The sequence below is a fragment of the Protopterus annectens genome, chromosome 7.part0, assembly GCF_019279795.1.
Source record: "Protopterus annectens isolate FY-2018-M chromosome 7.part0, PAN1.0, whole genome shotgun sequence".
Classification (NCBI taxonomy): domain Eukaryota; kingdom Metazoa; phylum Chordata; order Ceratodontiformes; family Protopteridae; genus Protopterus; species Protopterus annectens.
Genome location: NC_056739.1, coordinates 1,101,089,991 through 1,101,111,220, shown reverse-complemented (window position 1 = coordinate 1,101,111,220; position 21,230 = coordinate 1,101,089,991).

Here is a 21,230-nt window from a genome sequence, read left to right as displayed (position 1 = left end):
ATACAGTCATGTGTTGCCACTCCCCTAAGCACTACAGCCCTGGTGTCTCAGTACTTTTTCCACACATATATCACCTATACTACAGAATGTAATATTAAATGTCATGTAATATGTAATGCATATCAATCTGGTAACATGCAGAACTACAGCTATTGACCTATAAGTCTAAAAAGTCTTATCTGCAAGGCTAGGGAAGGAATCATTATTGGCCTTTTCCACATGGACATAGGTGACCTTCAGCACACTTGACCTGACCCATTCTGTTTTTATGAAGGGTAGACCTTGCTTTCTGAACTTGTGGACTTGTCTGATACTGACCCCAAAGACCTGGATGAGGGATAACAGGACATACCACCTACTTTGAGTTATCCAAGGCCTTTGACACTATCCCCATTCATGTCTCATAGTGAAAATCTCCTTTCTGTGAGTGAGGCCATACAGTACTAGATGGATTGCCAACTGGCTCACCAACAGAACACACACTGTCAAAGATGAGGACTGCACCTCCACCACTAGCCCATTTATCAGTGGAATACCACAAGAATCTGTGCTGGACCCTCAACTGTTTGGAAACTACTTCCCTGAAGTCCAGGCAACAGTAGATGGCCTGTGGTTTACCACATTTGCAGATGACTGTTAACTGGATGCACTCATATAGAGTCCCCAATGGTGGTAATATATTACAGAAGGAGCTGACACAGACAATTGACTGGTGTGAAACTCACAGACTGAACCTTAAAGCAAGCAATGCCAAATCACCACCTTTGCCAATGAAGTACCCCTGCTAATTACTAATATGCATAGCACCCCTCTAAGCTCAAACACAGTGCTGTGAGACTTGGGAACACATGTTGATAGCAATATACACTATCAACCTGTGTCCATAGTGATGAGACACACATTCTGCATTGTGCACCTCATACATATTAACATCACATTCAAGACCAGGGAGGTCATAGCTCTGCTGTACTCTACCCTTATCAGACCACTAATTGAGTACAATGCTCCCTTCTGTCTATACCTCACCAGACACCTGCAGCAATTGGAGGAAACACAGTGTTTTATGGCTGGGAGAATCCAGGCCCTCAAACATGACATACATGGAAAGATTGAAAGACCTGTCACTGTCCTCAGTATCATGCAGGCTGCTAAGAGACGACCTATACCTGGCCTACAGAGCAGTCTCAGACCCTGTCCTACTGGAAATGCTGGATATCTGCAAATCAAATGGGACAGGAATAATGTGATCCAGGATTCTCAACCTAGCCTGTGACACAAAACAGAACATGCTGGGGACACAGAGATATCACCCAGCAACTGACAGTCCCTATAATATTTATTTATTTATTTATTTGTTTGTTTAATTATTTATTTATTTTATTTATTTATTTTTGTTGACCGGGCTAGTCTAGCTGGATACATATCCATTTTCAGCAGAGGCCCGGGGAGAAAAGCTCCATGTACAAATTCATAAGGTATTAAAAACTTAGGGAAAAAAAAGACTAGCTACAATTATACAGCATAATAAGTACAGAAGTTAGTATTGTGAACACTGTACAGAGACATTAAAGTAGATATAGCATAATCATATTTTAATTCTACAGAGGGGTTGCAAATACAATCATGCAACAGTTAACATAATTAAGCATCAACATTCATTTGAGAGACAAGAAACTTAAATCCAAAATCACACAGTAAGGGAAAGAAAAGAAAAGAAAAGAAAAGAAAAGAAAAAGAAAAAAAGAAAAAGAAAAAAATAAAGTGGAGACAAGGCAGGACAAAGAGCAGGTAAAAAAGGGGTTGGTAGTCAAAAGTCAGTGACTCACAGGGGTGGGGTTTGTTAAAAAGCATGAGAGGAGGGGGGCGAAAAAGTAAAAGTATGTTTTAATCAGGCTTAGAGCAGGGACAAAGCCATTGTCCTTTTAGGTAATATCTGAGATGTTTCTTAAAGAGTTGTGTAGAGGAGAGAGAAGTGAGTGTGTCAGGAAGCTTGTTCCAGATTCTACCAACCACTTTGGAAAAGAGTGAATCTCCTGCTTTGTTATTTGATATATCGTTGGCAATGTGTAACTTGTTAGCTGAGCGTAGTGTTGTAAGATTTTTGTATGGGGAGATCAGATTATAAAGGATAGTGGTGTTAGTAGGGTGGTGGAGAATTTTTTGAGCAATCAGAAGTTGATTATATTGTAGTTGGTTCTGTAGTTCTAACCAACTGAGTTGTTGCAGGTTGCAACAGTGGTGGGTTCTATAAGGGGAGCCAGTGGCAAATCTAGTGATGTTATTATAGCTCATTTCCAGCTTGGAAAGATTATGTTTAGATAGATTGGTATATATGGCAGATGCATAGAACAGGGTAGATGTAAGCTGAGTCTGGGCAATAGATTTCCTAGCTAATGGGGTAAGAAAGGGTTTGATTCTGTACAGAGAGCCTAGTTTTTTATTGATGGTTTTTATAGTATTGTTAACATGGTCATCGAAGGTGAGGTTATGGTCAAGAGGTATTCCGAGGAAACGAGCAGTAGAGTCTGGGGAAATACAAGTACCATTGTTAGAGGTAATGGTAAAGTGGATTTGCGGTGATTTTCGGGTGGGAGTAAATAGTGAAAGTTTTTGTTTTTTGGGGGTTAAGGAGGAGGCAGCGTTGTGTAAACCATATTTCTACTTTATTAAATACAGTTTGGGTAAGGGTCTGGAGCGAGGAGGAAGATTTGGCAGTACAGATAAGTGTAGAGTCATCAGCATATTGTATACAGGAAGTTTGTGGAAAAGCAGAATGGAGATCATTAATGAAAATGGAAAAAAGAAGAGGTCCTAGGATAGAGCCTTGGGGTACACCAGTGTCCACTGGGAGGGGTGTGGATAGTTTATTGTCCCAGAGTACTGCCTGCTTTCTGTTTTCAAGATAGGATTTAAACCAAAGGATTGCTTGTTGGTCAAGATGTTGTGCTTTTAGTGTATTGATACACTGTGTGTGAAACAGTTCGCCTCAATGACCCTGTTCAAACTCAACCTTGACAACTGATTGGGTGATTGCAAAGTCACCTCTGGGGTGGCACATATGGCTCTCATGCACAGGGCCAGTCGGTGCTGCTCACAAAATCACTATGCTAACAACAACCATTTAACTATGCTCAATAAGGGTACTTGTATTGTTACACAGCTAGGCTTGTAAACACCCTAGGGCCATTAGGCTAGTAGCCCCTATGAACCTATGAAGCTATGAACCTATAAAACATAAAAAGAATAGAGGGAACTGACCACGGCTGATATCAAAATGGTAAAAGTTTAATAAAGTAAGCGCTTTCGTGATAAATAACAAATCGCATCCTCAGACTCTAACTAACACATATAACCTCTCTATTTAAACCATATCATGTCCAATCATACAACTTCTCATTGATGACATCATAAAGTAGATATATACAGAAGAAATAATTAAAACAACAACATGTTAAAACAGTCCTATATAACAACAACATAGCTTAATTACTAATGCACTAATAAAAATATGTTTGTGCCAATGCTTAAGGGGTCTTGCTTTTAAAAAAGGTTTGAGTGACACTGCACTATTTAACCCTGGATAGCTATCTGCCTTCAATAACATAATCCATTTCTGTTCCACTTCTTCCACAATGTTGCTCATGTCCCCACCTCTAATGTTCATTTGCACAACCTCTATGCCCATAAAATTAAAAATATGTGATGGACCTGCAGACTGCACATGTTTGGCCAAGGCACCAGTTCCTTTCTTGTTGTTGATGTCCCTCAGATGTTCCTGTATACGTTCTTTAAATAGCCTATCAGTTTAACAAATAAAAAAGCATGACAGACTATACAGAAACTAAAATATACCAGATGTCTAGTTCTACAATCAGCATAAAAGACTATATTTATTTCAAATCTGAGGGTCTGGTGTTGGAAAGTAGATTTACTATATACATAGCTACATGCCGTACACTTTCTACATGGAAACAGTTCTTTGAGAGACTGTTCTATTATTTCTATTGGAACTTGCTTTATAGCATAACTGCCTCTTTAGTGATTTTTTTATTCTTGAAGGAGAAACTGGGTTTATTGTCTATCACCCCCTGCAATTCATTTATAGTAGTCAGGATGCCCCAATTCTTTTCAAAGATCCCACAGAATCTTCTGATATCACTCGAGTAAGTTATCAGAAACCTGACCTTACTCATGTTGTTCTTTTTTGACAATGCATTTTGAACATCACTCGAAAAATAGGGGGTCCCTCTATTTTTACATCCTTCATATATTTCTTCAATGCTGTCATATATTTCCTTTTTATTACAGCCTCTCTTCTTAAAATTACCTTCTAGTAAGGTAACTGCTTCTTGTAAGCCCTCATCTGTGTTGTGAAGTCTGCTCATCCTCATAAATTGCCCTTTAATTAAGTTCCTATAAACATAAGTAGGGTGCATGCTGCTCTTATAAAGTATATTATTCTTATGTATAGGTTTCCTATATAAATCAGTAACTATTTCTTGTGATGAGGTTTTACGTACTTTAACATCAAGGAAATCAATTTCTTTGTCTGAATATTGATGGTTGAACCTTAGAAAATCAGTTGTACTATCTAGATAGTTTCAAACAATTCCAACCTATCAGTACTCCCTCCCCTCTATAAAGTGTTGTTTGAGACACTCCAGGTCAGACTTGTGCCATTGAACTTGCATACATAAAGTACTTTGTTTTGTAGTCTGTGTACTTAGATAGGTATGGGTTCTATTCTCACTGCAGTCAACTGGGTGTGTGTGTGCATGCATTCTTGCTTGACATTACAGAGTGCATTTTACACCATGTAGGACACTGTTATTATCATATTCTCCTCAACAGACACTGCTGATGTCACCAGCTATATCAGATTTATGGATAGGCACGGTCAGAGACTGGCCTAAAGGTCCTATGAGAGACAAATTATAGTGACATGGCTTTTCATCTATCCACATACATGATGGCATAGTTTGTAGTCCTTGTGTTTTCTTGATGAGAAAGCCCTGTGGTCTCTCCAGCTGCTGCATGTGTCTGGTGAGGTACATAAAAAAAGACAGCACTATACTCTATTAGTGTTCTGATGTAGCTTGAGTACAGTGCTGTCATACAATTCTAAGATCTGAATATGATGTTGTGACATGATGTGTACAACATAGGCTTTCACTACCAGTGTGAACACTTGGTGATTGAAGTTCAGATTGTTATCTACATGTGTTCCCAGTGCTTGCATCACTGGGTTTCAGCATAGCAGGACTGTTGTCAATGCTATGATTAACAAGGGATTACACTATTCAGATGGACAACATAAAGAAGACACATTTCTGCATTTATTTGTAGATTGTTTGCCTTTGTCAACAGTCATTTGTCTGTGTTACCTTCTCGTGTACTATGTTATCATCATTGGTGGACTCAATGATTGCACCCAATATGCAAGAATCAGCAAACCTGGTAAGCCAAAGGCCATACACTTTAGCCTGAATTGTCAAGAACTAGAGTCCAAACAATGAAGTGCCAAGCACAGATCCCTGAGGCTTGCCAGTGGTGACAGCTCTACTGTTATAGACTGATTCACCAACTATCACAGTATGTGTTCTATCAGTGAGCCAGTTGGCTACACATCTAGTGACATAAGGATTAATCTCAAGCTGGGAGGGTTTCTCAATGATACCTGCATGGGGGAGTGTGTCAACACCCTAAACCAGATGATGATAGGCAGTATGCACTGTCCTACTTTCATCCAGGCCTATCACACAGAATCACTGGGCTGTGACAACATCACAGATCACCTATGGCATGACTCAGGGCATATACCTTCCTGATAGGGTTGAATCCGCATTCCAACTCATCCTCCACATGGGTTATGTTCCTGTTGAAGGGTGTGCATCAATATGCACCCATCAGAGCTGGGGGGACAACACCTGATGCACGCATGTATAGAGGCATCCTGACTCTCCACAGCTGTGAGGTAGACTAACATGTTATCATGGACCTCTTCTAAATGGGCACTATGTACAACAGACCTGTGTGAGTCATTAATGCTAAATCATGTCTGTTACATCTGATAGATGTCCTCAAAGAGGTCATCGAGGGCATTAATGAAGACAGCAGTACAATCCTGTGGAAAGTGACCAGGTTAAGGCAGTTGATGCAAATCCACACTGAGGTATTCAATCAACACTGTCATATGTCACCACAAACAACTATAGTACCAATTGGGTAGACCAGTGTATCACAAACATGGCATCTCACTATGGCAAAATGTGTAAAGTGACCTATATCTGAGATCCAGTAATCAGGTCCATACATTAGGGCTGTCTGCTAGGACCTTTCCTGTCCATTATTTAAGTGATGGACATCACAGGCGACATACACATCCTGAGTCCAAACAACTGTATGAAGGCCAACAGATTGTGGGCAATCATTGACTCCAATTGTGATATTAGTATAAAGCAGACAGTATCAACACATACCAAATATTCTTGCCACATCTATGACAACACCTGCAATGACAAGAAAGCATGGGGGATTTGTTAAGTCAGATACACAAACACACAACCCAAGTATAATGTAGAAATCACACCCTATAATCAGACCAATAGCTATGTGACCCATATCTTGGAGTACATGGTAAGCGGAACATTCACCAGCATGTGGTCACAGCGCTGACTACTCCCTTGAATGTAACACAAATATTGAGTATGTGAAGGACATCCAAATCAGAGGCCATAATACCATCATAGTTCCCAGACTTTATCACACCAATAACTGAGTACAATGCATCCTTTCTCATGTACCTCCCTACACATTTTCCAGTGATGTATAACTGAAGTGTACCACCTTTGCCACAGTGAGCTGTCACACAGCTAATTGGCCATACCTAGGTATTCCTTTTAAGGAATATACATGACTGTCTGATGGTACAGAACACCAACCAAGTTGTTACACCAGATGCATGTGGGCTAACTGTTCTGCTGATGCACACACTACAGACATAGGTGTTTGACATAAATAATGGCATGTATATCATTTGTGACAGTGTGGATTGTGCCATATGTATATATATATATATATATATATATATATATATATATATATATATATATATATACAAACACACACACACACACACACACACACACACACACACACACATAAACCCAGGATTGCTCTGAGTTACTGCACAATGGTACCTCCTATACTGAGCAAACAGATATTGCCAACATACTGACCAAAAGATTCAGTGCTAACTTTACCCCTCTCTCCCCCCAAAGAACCAATCACAATACCGGAGGAATGCCAGGCACCCAGCATTACTGCAGGAAAGGTTAAAGCTACATTGTCCAAAGCCAAGAATACAGCTTCCATGGGACCCGACAATATCCCTGGATGTGTTCTACATGAACTACAAAGTGAACTGGCACCACATCTGTGTGTCCTGTTCAATCACAGCCTCAACTCAGACTTTGTCTCTACTGAATGGCTCACTGGTACAGTCATCTCTCTCAATAAAGGGGGAGTGACTACAGACCCTGGGAATTATTGCCCCATTAGCCTGATGAGTCTGATATGTAAGGCTATGGAGCACATCACCATGGACCTAATTAACAAGGATATAGGGAATCTCCAAACTCTAAATCCCATGCAATTTGGTTTTGTGAAAGTTAAATCATGCCTGCTGAACCTGGTTGACTTCTTTGAGTTAGTCACCAGAGCTGTGGATGAGGGCAAGGCAGTTCATACAGCCTACTTCAATCTGACCAAGGCCTTTGATACCATTCCCCACTCAGAAATTATTGATAAACTCACCAAACTAGGCATCAATCCCTATATCACTAGATGGGTTGCAAATTGGCTCACAAATAGAACCCACAGTGGGAAAGTAGCGGACTCCGAGTCAGACTGCTGACCAGTCACGAGTGGAGTCCCACAGGGATTGGTCCTGGGTCCTATCCTGTTTGGCATCTACTTCTCAGAAGTCCAAACCAACATAGAGGGACTCTGACTCACCAAATTCACAGATGACTGCAAGCTGGGAGCCATTATTAACTCAAAGGCCTCACTGAGACCAATGACTGGTGTTGAATCCATGGCCTTAAGCTTTTAATGCCAAAATATGTGTTGTCATCCACTTTAGGAAAAACTCAGTTCCCACTAATTACCACATCGATGGGAGTCCACTGAATACTGAAGACATTATAAGAGATCTGGGGACACAGGTTAACAGCAGCCTCTCCTTCAACCACCACATTGTCACTGTGGTCAGAAAGTTCTTCTATGTGGCACATCTCATTACCAAGGGTTTTGCATCCAGGAAGAAAGAGGTCACCACCTCTCTCTACTCTTCCCTCATTAGGCCAATCATGGAGACTAATATCCCATTTGGCATGTACCTCACTAGACACATGCAACAGCTGGAACAGCCACAAAAGTACCTCATAAAGAGGATTCTAGGCCTTAAACACATGTCCTACATGGACATACTCAAAAAACTCCAGCTATTCTCTGTCTCATATCACCTACTAACAGGCAATCTCTGCTTGACTTACAAAGCCATGTCTGACCCAGCTCTGTTAGAAATGCTACATCTAAAGAAATCCAAATCCCTCCACACCACATGCTCCAGAGAACTCAACCTCATAAACACAATCAACAGAACATGCTGGAGGGACAGGTTCATAACCCAGAGACTGCCCATGCTCAGGAATAGACTTCCCATGCATGTCAAGCAGAGCACCTCACTGGCCCTGTTCAAGAGAAATCCTGATGAGTGGATGGGAAATAGAAAGTTCACCCCGGGGATCACTAAAGTGGCTCTACTTGATAGAGGCACTGGGAACTAACATTGAGTGGCATGATGCAGGGCACTTCTATGGGCTAGGCTTGTAAAGGCTCCAGGGCCATTAGCCTAGTACACACCTATGGACCTATAAACTTAAATATATATATATGTATAGTAGTGTCTCTCCTAACACCTCCAGCAGATGCTACAGTGCCAGGACAGTGTATGTGGTTACCAACATAGAGTGAATATATATATATATATATATATATATATATATATATATATATATATATATATATATATATATATATATATATATATATATATATATAATAATAGTTACTCAAGTGTGTATGTGCAGACTCATCTGTTATTACTCTAAATCACATATGTTATGTCAGAGTCATGGGATTACTTATAGGTATTATTCTGATATTGCCCATTACTGGGGTTGGCCCTTTTAATGTTTTCTATGAGCCTTTACCTCTGTCCACCTTGCTGGAGATCTCTGCTAAGAGTACACTCATATTCAGGCATATCAGTTTGCACAGCTTTACAGTATACACCCTACCCCAATTGTATGTCAGAGCCCTGATAGATGCCCTCTGCATTATTCATGTAAGGATGCATATCTCACACATACATCCTCCCCATTGTTATGTCACTTTGTGTGACAGTCACATAAAACACATTTTCACTGTACAGTCCCTACTGTACCATATAGATATGTGATTGGTGCTGCTACAACCATCTTCCATTGACATGCCCTCATCTGCTGTACATTAGGTTGTTTCACTTGTCCTCTTTCCCTGTGTTCATTCCTACAATGCATCTGTGTGTCCCTATTCAATACACACATACTTCCCCTGAATGTTCCCTTTATATGGCAGTCCATGTCCCATTACAGATAATTTATAAAGCTTCAGTACAGAATGCCAGGAATATGATATTACAATACTCTGCACTGCAGATAGACTGTCCTGCACAGTCTTTGGACCATATACTTCACATTCATACCGCTCAATAGTCCAGATATTCTCAGGATGTCCAGATGTGTTTCTTATCAAATTTATGGGTTTCTGCCATATCACTGGGGTGATCTCAGGACTTATGTGACTCAATATTACATACATTTGAGTTCATACCTCTCAACTGTCCTGATTTGTATGCAATGTCCAGTTTTTGTCTCATATTTTGATCTTTTATTCATAACACTTTGGTTTCTGCCAAATCATTGGCATGTCATTGTGGATTGAAGTCAGAAAATAATGACAGCCATTTGAGTTTCAAACTTCATTCTCTTCACAAAATTCATGATACTGTAAAACCTATTATTCTATCAACCTTCTAGGTTTGTAAGGGCCATATTAGAATCTATCCCTATTTTTGGCCCTCCATTATTTATGGCTTTGTCAAGATTTCTTGCTGTAAGAGGTTGAGAGGTATTCTTGAACTTCATTCTACCAGATTTGTATGTGACATCTATGTCAAATATGTCCCGCTTTCTGGTTAATTGTCCCCGCATTATGTTGGTCCTTGTGTAGATGTGCTGAACTAATAGATTCAGTGCTGTCTGTGAAGCCCTAGTGATTCACTGTGGCATTCGGTGCAAAACCGCGGACTGTAAGTGCTCTTCTATAAACAGAATCGATATCTGCATTTGCTTACATGGTTTTCTGACCAACAACATTGTTGCCAGCAGTGAAACCTCACTTAGAAATGGCATGTGGCATGAATATGCATTGCAGGGTCATGCACACTGCAGCTCATTGCACACCACCACACACACATGTAAACTTTGTGTAGGCTTCACAAAGAGCCTACAAGGAGTTTATTCAATCCCAGGGATTATTAATGCAAGTATGAACAGGCTATATTAGATGCCTAATGGTGTGGCATAACTAGGCTGTAATGAGTTATGAGAAACTCCCTTACTTCATATTTCTGTGGATTAGAGTGTGTGTATTGGATCTTCCATCACCATTGTAGGCACAGATGTCAGTCTTCTTTCTCTCCAGTTCCATTAATTTCTCCATTAAACTTACTTCAAAGATCTGCACATCTTTCCACGGTTTCAGGATGTTGATATGGTATATCGGTTCTGACTTTCTCTTACCTATCTGTCTAACCCCACAGTTTAGTTTACATTATTTAATTTTTCCTCTATTTCAAAGAAATGCACCTTACTATTTAGCCAAAATTGTATTTTCTGCTGATGAAACCAAAATTAACAACTGATCTTCAATTTAGAATCCTTCTGTCCTTATATTTTTATTACCATACCCCTTTGTGTAGCCTGCACTCTTTTCATGTCTTCTCATATGCTGGGCATTACCACCTCCAGCCTATCTTTTAAGTTGGTATAGTGTTCTGTGACACATTTAAATTGTGTTTTCCTCATCCAGACAAATTTCTATGGAAATGACTGACAGTTCACAGCAGTGTCTATCACACAATAACTCAAAAGAACCCACTGAGGATTTTATCAATTGTTCAACAAAGTCCACAACAATATATTTAAATGGCACTTGATTATAAATAATGGAATGAAAGGCTTTTCAAGTCCTATGTGGGAAGTTGTCTTTTGGCTTTCATTACTCATGGCCAGTAAAACCTTGTTAGTTGTTGGGTTTTACATTGTTCATTCTTAGGTGCCCTCTTTGTGCATGACTACATGCTAGCCTCATCACTAGATTTCTGAAAGGTTTGGACACTAACAGTTAATACACTACTTCTCTGCCATCATCTAGCCTGTACAATAAATGTTTGTACCTCAAAGTGTGAATAACAATAGAAACACTTTGTTCAGCTTCTTCCTTTATAGCTATAGTTATATTACTCTTTGCTTTGCTCAATGTGTCATCTCTACTCACTATGCCCTTTTAAAGTTTATCTGGCTTACATGGACCTTCTTCAGAGTTTATCTGGCATGACCAACACAAGCACTGGGGTCTAAGTGTCTTGTCCAGAGAAAGGCAAATCATGCCAATAGTTGATATTGCCAGTCACTGTCTCTACCTTACTTTATTTTTCACATTACTTTATTTTATAAACCTGATATACAGAAGCCTCTTTATTCTGATTGGTGTTTCTGTATTTTGGCTTAACATGAATATCATCAAGGTTATCTTGTCTCTCATTAGACGCTAACCTTTGATTTTTTCATTCATTGAACGTGACCATATCAAGTTACTTTTCTTACCCAAGTTGTTCTCCTTTATATGAGGTTTCTTTCTTACACTGCAAAGTATGGGTTTGGAATTCTGTCCGGATACTATTTCTTCCTTTTTATCAACATTAATGTAGTCTTCTATACTGCAATTTTCCTCCTTGCCAAAAATAACCTGCTGCTTAGAATTCCCATTTTATGGGGATTTATATTTTAGTTTGATAGAAAGTTTATAAATCTGCACAGGTTGTGCATATTCTATACTTTTTAATTTCATTCAATCTCAGTAACTGATTCCTTCTCATCACTTCTGCTAGTAATTTGTACTTCCTTCTCTGCAACACTTTCAGGCTGCAATGAAACTTGCCCTTCCTGATATGTAACATACTTAGTTTGCAATATTTTACTGCATTTCCTGTGTAACTTCTATCCTTCTACTGATTCTGGTCCTGCAGGCTGTTCTGACAAACACACACACACACACACACACACACACACACACACACACACACATATATACTGCCACTTTATAAGTGCAATCATACTACCAAAGAGTAATTCTAGCAACTCCCTGCACTCATTTAAGATGCTGGACTTAATTTGTCAATAAAACAATAGCAGAAGCTTAACTAAACTATTTCAGCAGACAATTTGCTGCAGTCCATGAATATGACATCAGTTAGTAGCGTACTTTTACAGATTCCAAGGCATAACAGTGAAGTTAAAAATTTACTTCTGACTCCTTCTTCCACATTGTCTACAGCTGATATTTTCTCTTTGTTCCCAAAATTTGATACAGGTTTTAACAAAGGTTCAGACTGATCAGTTTTAAACATAGTTTCATTGCCTAACATATACCCTGGATTCAGCAAGCACTGCACAGCATGCAGGAATAATGCAGGAGCTGCTGGAGGCCATATGGCCACTGTGCGATCCAGGAATAAACTCCTGGGATGTGCACGAGCGCTCCTGCACTATTCCTGCACAGACACAGCTCCTGTATGCAAATTACCCAATTTTCAGGAGAAAACTATGCAAATGAGGTGAATTTGTGATCCAGGAAGCTGTCAGCTGGCCATGCAAGACTAGTGTAGTGTGCAGAAATGTACTCAGTTAGTAACCGAGTACATTTCTGCAAACTACAAAACGGAGCCATGACAGCTCCAAATAAAGGGTGTATAGCATGTGTAAAGCATGGCAATGGCCAAATATATGGCCATTGCCATGGAAAACAGTTGCCAAAATAAAAAAAAAACTTTTTTTTTAGCCGATTTTGTCTGTTTAAGCGTAGCGCAGTGGTACGCAAATGGGATCGGGCCAAAAATTAAAAAAAACTGAAATAAGCATTGTATCCAAAATCTCTATTTTGCCATTATACTCAATGGCAGGCAGAAAACAACATGGCCAGTGAATAGGGGTTACTAAGGGGGAAGGCTCAGTGTGGGACCTGTAACTATGCATTAGCAGGCAATCCTATGCAAATGAGGGGAATTTTACTGAATCCCAGATTTCCCCTCAGTGCTAGCCAGCACCCAACCATGTAAGTACAGGAATACCATGGTGCAAGCCTAAGAGTAAGCTGACATCATAGGGGGTGTCAGGCATACTGTAAACTTATTGGAGCCCTGTGGCTCGGGTTTGCCCTTAGCTTAGCAGAGCTAAGCAAGGGGATGTGTTTGAGACTGCCTAGCACTTTTTTACATTGCCTAAGTGGGTGTGAACACCACTCACTGGGTTTTAAAGAAAAAAATAAACCATGAAATAGCAGCTCTGTGCATATCTGAGCACTGTGTTTGTGCAGCACACTCCCAGGCTTAAACAGGAAGGAAATAGGAAGGGGAAACAGCAGTAGAAAGGTAATCAAGGAGAACTACAAGGAGAACTAGCATAACTGGCAGGTGAAATGTATTAGACTCAGCCAATTACACAGGCAGCAGACCAGCCCAACTCAGCACACCACTATAAACTATGCAAATACCTTACCCTCTGATTTTTCCCACATACTCTACACCACCGGTGTACACAAGCAGGGAAATTTTACCAAACAAAAGCAATAAATGATAGGGGCTGCAGCAGCTATCATACATCAACATGTGGAAGAGACTGAAGGTCGTGAGGATGAAAATGCTGTCGACCAACCCACAGTGAGGAGAAGGAGAAGCTTGTACAGACCCAGGGTAACCTACCAGGGGCTACATGAGTTGGAGATAGTGGAGCGCTATAACGTGGACAGGGACCTCCTACAGCAAATTGTTGAGCTGTGCTGGCCACACCTCACCCACAGAACTAACACAGGGGAACCCATCCCAGTGGATACCAAGGTATGTGTAGGCCTAAGAATACTAGCCACAGGTACCTTCCAAAGGCCAACTGGGGATATCATGGGGATCTCACAGGCATCAGCATCCAGGGTACTCCACCAGTTCCTGGATGCCATGTCAGCACCTGCCAGTGTGCACGTATATTTCCCCAACACCCATGAGGCATTGGCCAGCAATATGCGTCTCTTCCACCAAATAGCAGAATACCCTGAGGTAGTTGGTGCTATAGCATCAAAGCACCACCTGGTGAGCAGGGTAGGGTCTACATTAACCACAAGGGCCTCCCTTCCATCAACTGCCAAGTCATGTGCGATGCCTAGGGCATTATAATGAATGTGTGTCCTGGCTGCCCTGGAAGCTATCACAACTCCCACATTTGTCATCTGACGCAGCTGCACCAGAGATTTGTCAATGGAGACATCCCTTACGGTCACATAGTGGGGAAAGCTGGTTACGCACTGGAGCCATGGCTGATGACACCCATCAGAAATGCACACACACTCGAACAAGAACTCCATAATGAGGCACATGCATAGACCAGAATCATAATAGAGCGAGTGTTTGGGATGCTTAAGTCATGGTTCTGGTGCCTGGACACATCCGGTGGAGCCTTGCAGTACTCACCAGCTACATGTACCCAAATTGTCATCATATGTGCCATGCTACACAATATGATCCTGCAGAAGCAGCTGCAGCAGGAACAGCATGGAGCAGGGCCACACAGCTGCCCAGCATTGTGAAGGCCAGCACAGGCACAGAGTGACTCAGAGGAGGAACAACCTGAGACTGCCCCAGTAGGCCGACAGAGGTGTACCCAGTATGCCCAGGCCTTGTCAAAGAGGTAATGCATACCACATACACTGACATGGTAGGGACCCAGGGAATGACAACTCTCTCTGACTCACACATATAGTAAAAGGGATGCCAAATATGACACTACCTGTGCTTAACCATGTATAGGGAGTGTACTATGTGCATCTGACATAGTCAGCCCTCCAGCACCATCCTCAATACTAGCACAGCCACAACGTAAGTCACCCTTCCTACCAATTGCCAAATGGAGTCGTATGTGTTGTTACTTGTATCTATTGTATGGATGTGAGCATGCAAGGGAATTGGGTGGCTGAATGGGATGCCAGCAGATAGTAGACACCTGTAGTGGCAGCATGAGATCTGTAACAAATACTGGTGCCACTATAGTGGCCAGTACTAGACAAGGTGACAAAACTCACTGCAGGAAATGTGCTGGGCCACATGTGTGTGTGGCCATAGGACACACACATGCCAGTCAGGGAGGCTGACATACCCAACAGTCTCAGCCAGCAGGACAGGTGTAGACAAACACAAACAAAGGCTGAGCTAAGGCCTCTGATTGATGGCTATGGAGAACATCCCCCCAGACCTACACAGACAGACTACAACAGCTCAGGCAGTGGGATGTTAGTTCTGAAGGGTAAGAAGTCAGAAACTGAAATGTAGGTCAATCAAACCTAAGACCTATAGTACACTGATATGCCTCTAGTCAGCATAATAGGTTAGAATACAGAATGAAATTGAGTACCTGAAATACCAGTACAGTCATAGCAAATGTGTACAAGTGTCAGTTGTGCCCCCCAATCCTATGTAGAAATGTAGTAACAGTCAGGTGTGCCCCCCAATCCTATGTAGACATGTAGTAACAGTCAGGTGTGCCCCCCAATCCTATGTAAAAATGTAACAGTCAGGTGTGTGTCCCCCCACAATCCTATGTAGAAATGTAGTAACAGTCAGGTGTACCCCCCAGTCCTATGTAGAAATGTAGTAACAGTCAGGTGTTCCCCCCAGTCCTATGTAGAAATGTAATAACATGCATGTGTAGCTATAATAACAGTGGAGCACAGATTACCTGATCTGGCCAAGTTAGCAGGATAGATTGTAGCATGTGTACAATATGCAGGTCTGTGTGTGTTAGGTTGGTGTGTGTTGTATATTGAGTGAGAGTGGTCAGTATGTATGCATGGTGAGGTTTGTCCTGGTAGCCATTGCCCAGTGCTGCCGATTACAGAGAAAGTAATTAGGGATCTGGGGACCCAAGTTGATAGCAATCTCTCCTTTGACAACCACATTGCCAAAGTGGTTAGAAAGACCTTCTACATAGCCCACCTCATCATGAAAGGATTCACATCTAGATCAAGAGAGGTAATCGTGCCCCTTTATTCATCCCTCATCAGGCCCATCATAGAATACAATGCCCCCTTTGGGATGTACCTTACCCGACACCTGCAGCAATTAGAAAGACCCCAAAAGTACCTCACCAGGAAGATCAAGGGACTCAAATGGATGCCATATGCTGCTCGGTTAAAAAAACTCCAGCTCTACTCAGTTGCATACCGCCTACTTTGAGGCGATCTATGCCTGACATATAAAGCTATGTCCAACCCAGAAGTAATGGACATGCTCCACCTCAGTAAATCTAAATCCCTTAGAGCCACGCACTCGAGGGACTTGAACCTCAGCACAGAAATAAATAGAACATGCTGGAGGGACAGATTCATAACCCAGAGGCTCCCTTCGCTCTGGAATAGAATTCCAATTCATGTTAGGCAGAGCACCTCACTGACTCTCTTCAAGAAGAATCTTGATGAGTGGATGGGGGATCGTAGGTTTGTCCCAGGGATTACTTCCGTGTCACTATTAGACAGAGGCACAGTAAACTAAACTTTAAAAAGGGCACAGTATACTCAAATCAAGGGGTGGCGTAAGCCAAACACAATCGGGCTAGGCTTATAAATGCCCCAGGGCAGATAGCCTAGTATGAACCTATGAACCTATGAACCTATGAACCTATGAACCTATGAACAGGGCCAAGCTCTCACAACTGCAGTGCCAAATGCAATGCTTCCCAGCAAAACACATTCCAGCAGTAAGCCATAGTAAATGTTTGGAAGTAATATGTGTCACCATCTGAAAGATGGACATGGCATGAATGTCAGCCCAGATATACTAGCAGTACACAGGAGGAAGTACCCCAGACAGACAGTGTATAATAGGTAACTATCAAATGGGCACACCCTTGGAATTGTATATACAGGTTTGCAGCACATTATTTGGGCCTGTAGTAGGGAATACTGATGTCATCTGGCCAATCAATGGCAGACCACAAAGGTCATAGGAATGATGTATTGAGAAACAGCTGATGTCCTTGCACAAGCCAGCATAATTGGAATGCCCCATGTATATCTGTGAGTCAGATGCAAGTAGTGTCCATAGCACACATGCACCCAGCTCACCCCACCACCACCCACAGGTACCTCTCCCATCTTATCCCTGCTGTTGGGAATGAGTACAATATGACCCCCACCTGTGTATAGCAATAGCGAAAGAATGCAGCATGCAGAGCAGGTGTCCCATGCAGGCATGTCCCTAGCTGTAAGCAACACCCTGCCAGCATCGACACCACTGGATCAATACTGACATAAAGTATTGGCATGAACACCTTGCACACCTACCCTGTCACCCCAGGGGAATATAGTGTATTGCAGTCTGGGACTGTAGGAGTGACAGAATGCAATGGCCTGCTACAGCTGGCCTACATCACTACCAAATGGCCTAGAGTCCTCTGCCAAAGGCCTGTTTCTCATCCGTACTGCCAATGTATGTTATATCATGGACTCCCAAATAACAACATAACACAGTCCACAGAACCCAAATGCAAGGCCATGTGGACAAATCATGGTAACATATCCACCATGTCCTACTGCATGAACTGTGGACCAACACCAAATTACTGCTGGGATGAGGTGATAACTATAGGGAACATATCAGATAATATTTGCATAATGTATGGAAGAGGATAGAATAATAGAGGGGGGGTGGGAGCATGGGTGGCATGGAGTGTGTGAAGTCCGAAACTCAGCTGTGTGCACATACTATCCCTGGCTGCAAACACAAGAAATGGTGGCTACAAACCTGCTCATAAACCACAATGTGAATGGGTAATGTCCAGAATTATGACCCCTGCCTCTGGGTAACCTGTGTGAATCTGTACAGCTGTGAGGTATGGCCACAGCAGGATATGGTCATACTGTCACGTCAATGGATATATAAGCATGGGATCCTCTGCCACCACTGTACCAAGGTGCTGAACCATTTACACAGATCTAGCAGCAAGTGTCTGCAGCTTCCTCTCCAGAATGACATGATCGTGCAATAATATGTAGGCTGCTGACCACAATACTGGACACAGCTACATTCACCCTGTGTTCCCCAGGACATCACTGCAAGCAAATATGTATACCTGACAGTACTTGACATAAAACATCACAGTGTATAAAAGTACATATGTTTGAATATCTCTGCTAACACCAGGACCGTGTATCAGAAGCAGCACAGACACAATTACCTACACTATCCCACTATCCTTTGCCCATTTTGACCACATATTGTCAACTGATCTACAGATATCCTGCAGAAACAGTTTACTAGCTGTAGGTGTAGAACACAAAAGTCTGCATTGGAGTACAATCTACCTGAAATGGATTCACACATTCAATACATAAGGTCATACTGGGCATGCTCCCACACTTAAAGAAATGAAGCCCATGTCAATGAAGCCCATGTCTGGTAACAACAGTGGACCATACATATCTGACAGTCACAGATGTTAGTGCATACACTCCTCAGTACACACCAGTTACACTTTGCACACACATTGGATAGGAACACACACATATATCTGAGGACAACACACTATAATAAGCCAAAAATACACATATATAGATGTGTAGAAGAGAGTGACAGTGCAATGAGCCTTTCATCATGAGGCCTGTCCCACCCAGCACACATCCAGTTGGCTAAAACTACATGATGTTCAAATGTCAATCACCATAGACATTTGCCTCGGGTATCCCACAGTACTTTAGTGTCTGTGGTGCTTGTGCTAACTATGTAACATGACTGTACAAGTCAGTAGTCATCTAGCAGTTGTATACATGTACCTGTGGAATATAAACCTGTGTGTGCATGTGTGTTATGTGTCTGCCTCTAGATGAATGTGTCATGGCCCATGCACACACACTGCACTCCCCATTGACCTACTATGGCAAGCCTGCTGATGTCTTCACCTTGAAATACACCTTTGGGGAAGTAAAAACCCAGTAATCTCTGTGGTGTGTCCTATAATTGCATAATGCTGTAGTATGATGCAGGATTTCTATTCCCAGACATGGCAAGTGTGGATGTTTGTATGTCTGTGTAGGGAGCAATGATTTTGTGGCCATTCACAGTCACTACAACCTCCATTGCCCTTCTTTGGCATGCCTGCCGATGTCATTCACTTTGAAATATACCTTTGGGGAATAAGCAACCCTGTAATTTCTTTGGCGCATCCTATAAATCAGTAATGCTGTAGTGTGATATACCAAGTCAGGTAGGAGTTCTATTCCCAGACATGGCAAGTGTGTGTGTTTGCTTGTCTGTGTAGAGAGCAATGCTTTTGAGGCCATTCACAGTCACTACAGCCTCCATTGCCCTTCTTTGGCAAGCCTGCTGATGTCATTCACTTTGAAATACACCTTTGGGGAAGAAGTAGCCCTGTAATCTCCATGGCATGTCTTATACCTGTGTAATGCTGCAGTGTAATACGCTACTTATGTAGGAGTTCTGTTCCCAGACATGGAAAGTGTGGATGTATGTGTTTGTCTGTGTAGGGAATAAGGGTTTTGAGGCCATTCACAGTCACTACAACCTCCATTGCCCTTCTTTGGCATCCCTGCTGATGCCATTCACTTTGAAATACACCTTTGGGAAAAGAGTAGCTCAGTAATCTCTGTGGTGTGTCCTATGATTGCGTAATGCTGTAGTGTGATATACTAGTTAAGTAAGAGTTCTATTCCCAGACCTGGCAATTGTGAAACTCTGTGTGAGTAGGGATTGATTTTTTTGGCCATTCACAGTCACTATGCACACCTACAAATGGAGAACATTGATAACTGTGCAGTAACAAAGACCTGATCCAAGCCTCCAGAGAGCACCCTTGCAATACCAGGTACAGCTCTCACCACACCTGTTGGCCACCAAACCAGGACCAAAACAATAAAGTTGGAGGAGTGTCCATATTAACCAAGGATATTCTCACCACCAGGTTACTTGCCAACAGAATGTGTCTGAAACATTGTCGGTGCAACAAACAGTCGGTTAGACTGCATTCCAATTTGTATAGCTTGCTACAGATCCCCCACCATGCCCCATGATACCCACTACTGCTTTTGAAACATACTGTAAAATATTATGATACAAGCAAACACCCTAATACTGGGTGACTTACACTACCCTGCCATTAACTAGGAAAACTACTTGTATACCAAAATGTGTGCCTAATGGTTCTTGGAAGTCATAATTCCCAATGCCCTGGATCAAGTAACCCATAGTCCCACCAGGGGCTCAAATATCCTAGACCTGGTCATTACCAACATGGGAAATCAATGCTCCACACCTATGGTCATGACATCGGTGGTTAGGTATGCCCATGAGCTGATCACCCTTAACATCAACATCCATCCCCCACACCCCAGTAAGGAAACCTCCGTAACACACATCTCCAAAGCCAATGTCATGCTACACATGTCAGATGTGACTAACATCATGACACCCATGCAGATGGGAACTGAAAGGACAACTGCTGAATCATACATGAAGGCACTGTATGAGCACATCCACTCGTGCATGAATCGTGCCATCTAAAATTGAACCAAGATGCCCCCACCAAGAATAGGAAGCCAATGTTGTGGCCCCCTGCCATAAACATACTGTACAACAAAAGGAGGAAACTGTTGCAGAAATGGGGGAATTTCCAGAATGCAAAATACTCCCTTACCAGCTACAGTAAGAGGCAGAGATCTCTCATAACATCCACCAAAGCTAGTTACAAACATAATATAGCTAAAGATGCCAAAGACAACTGCAAGTCATT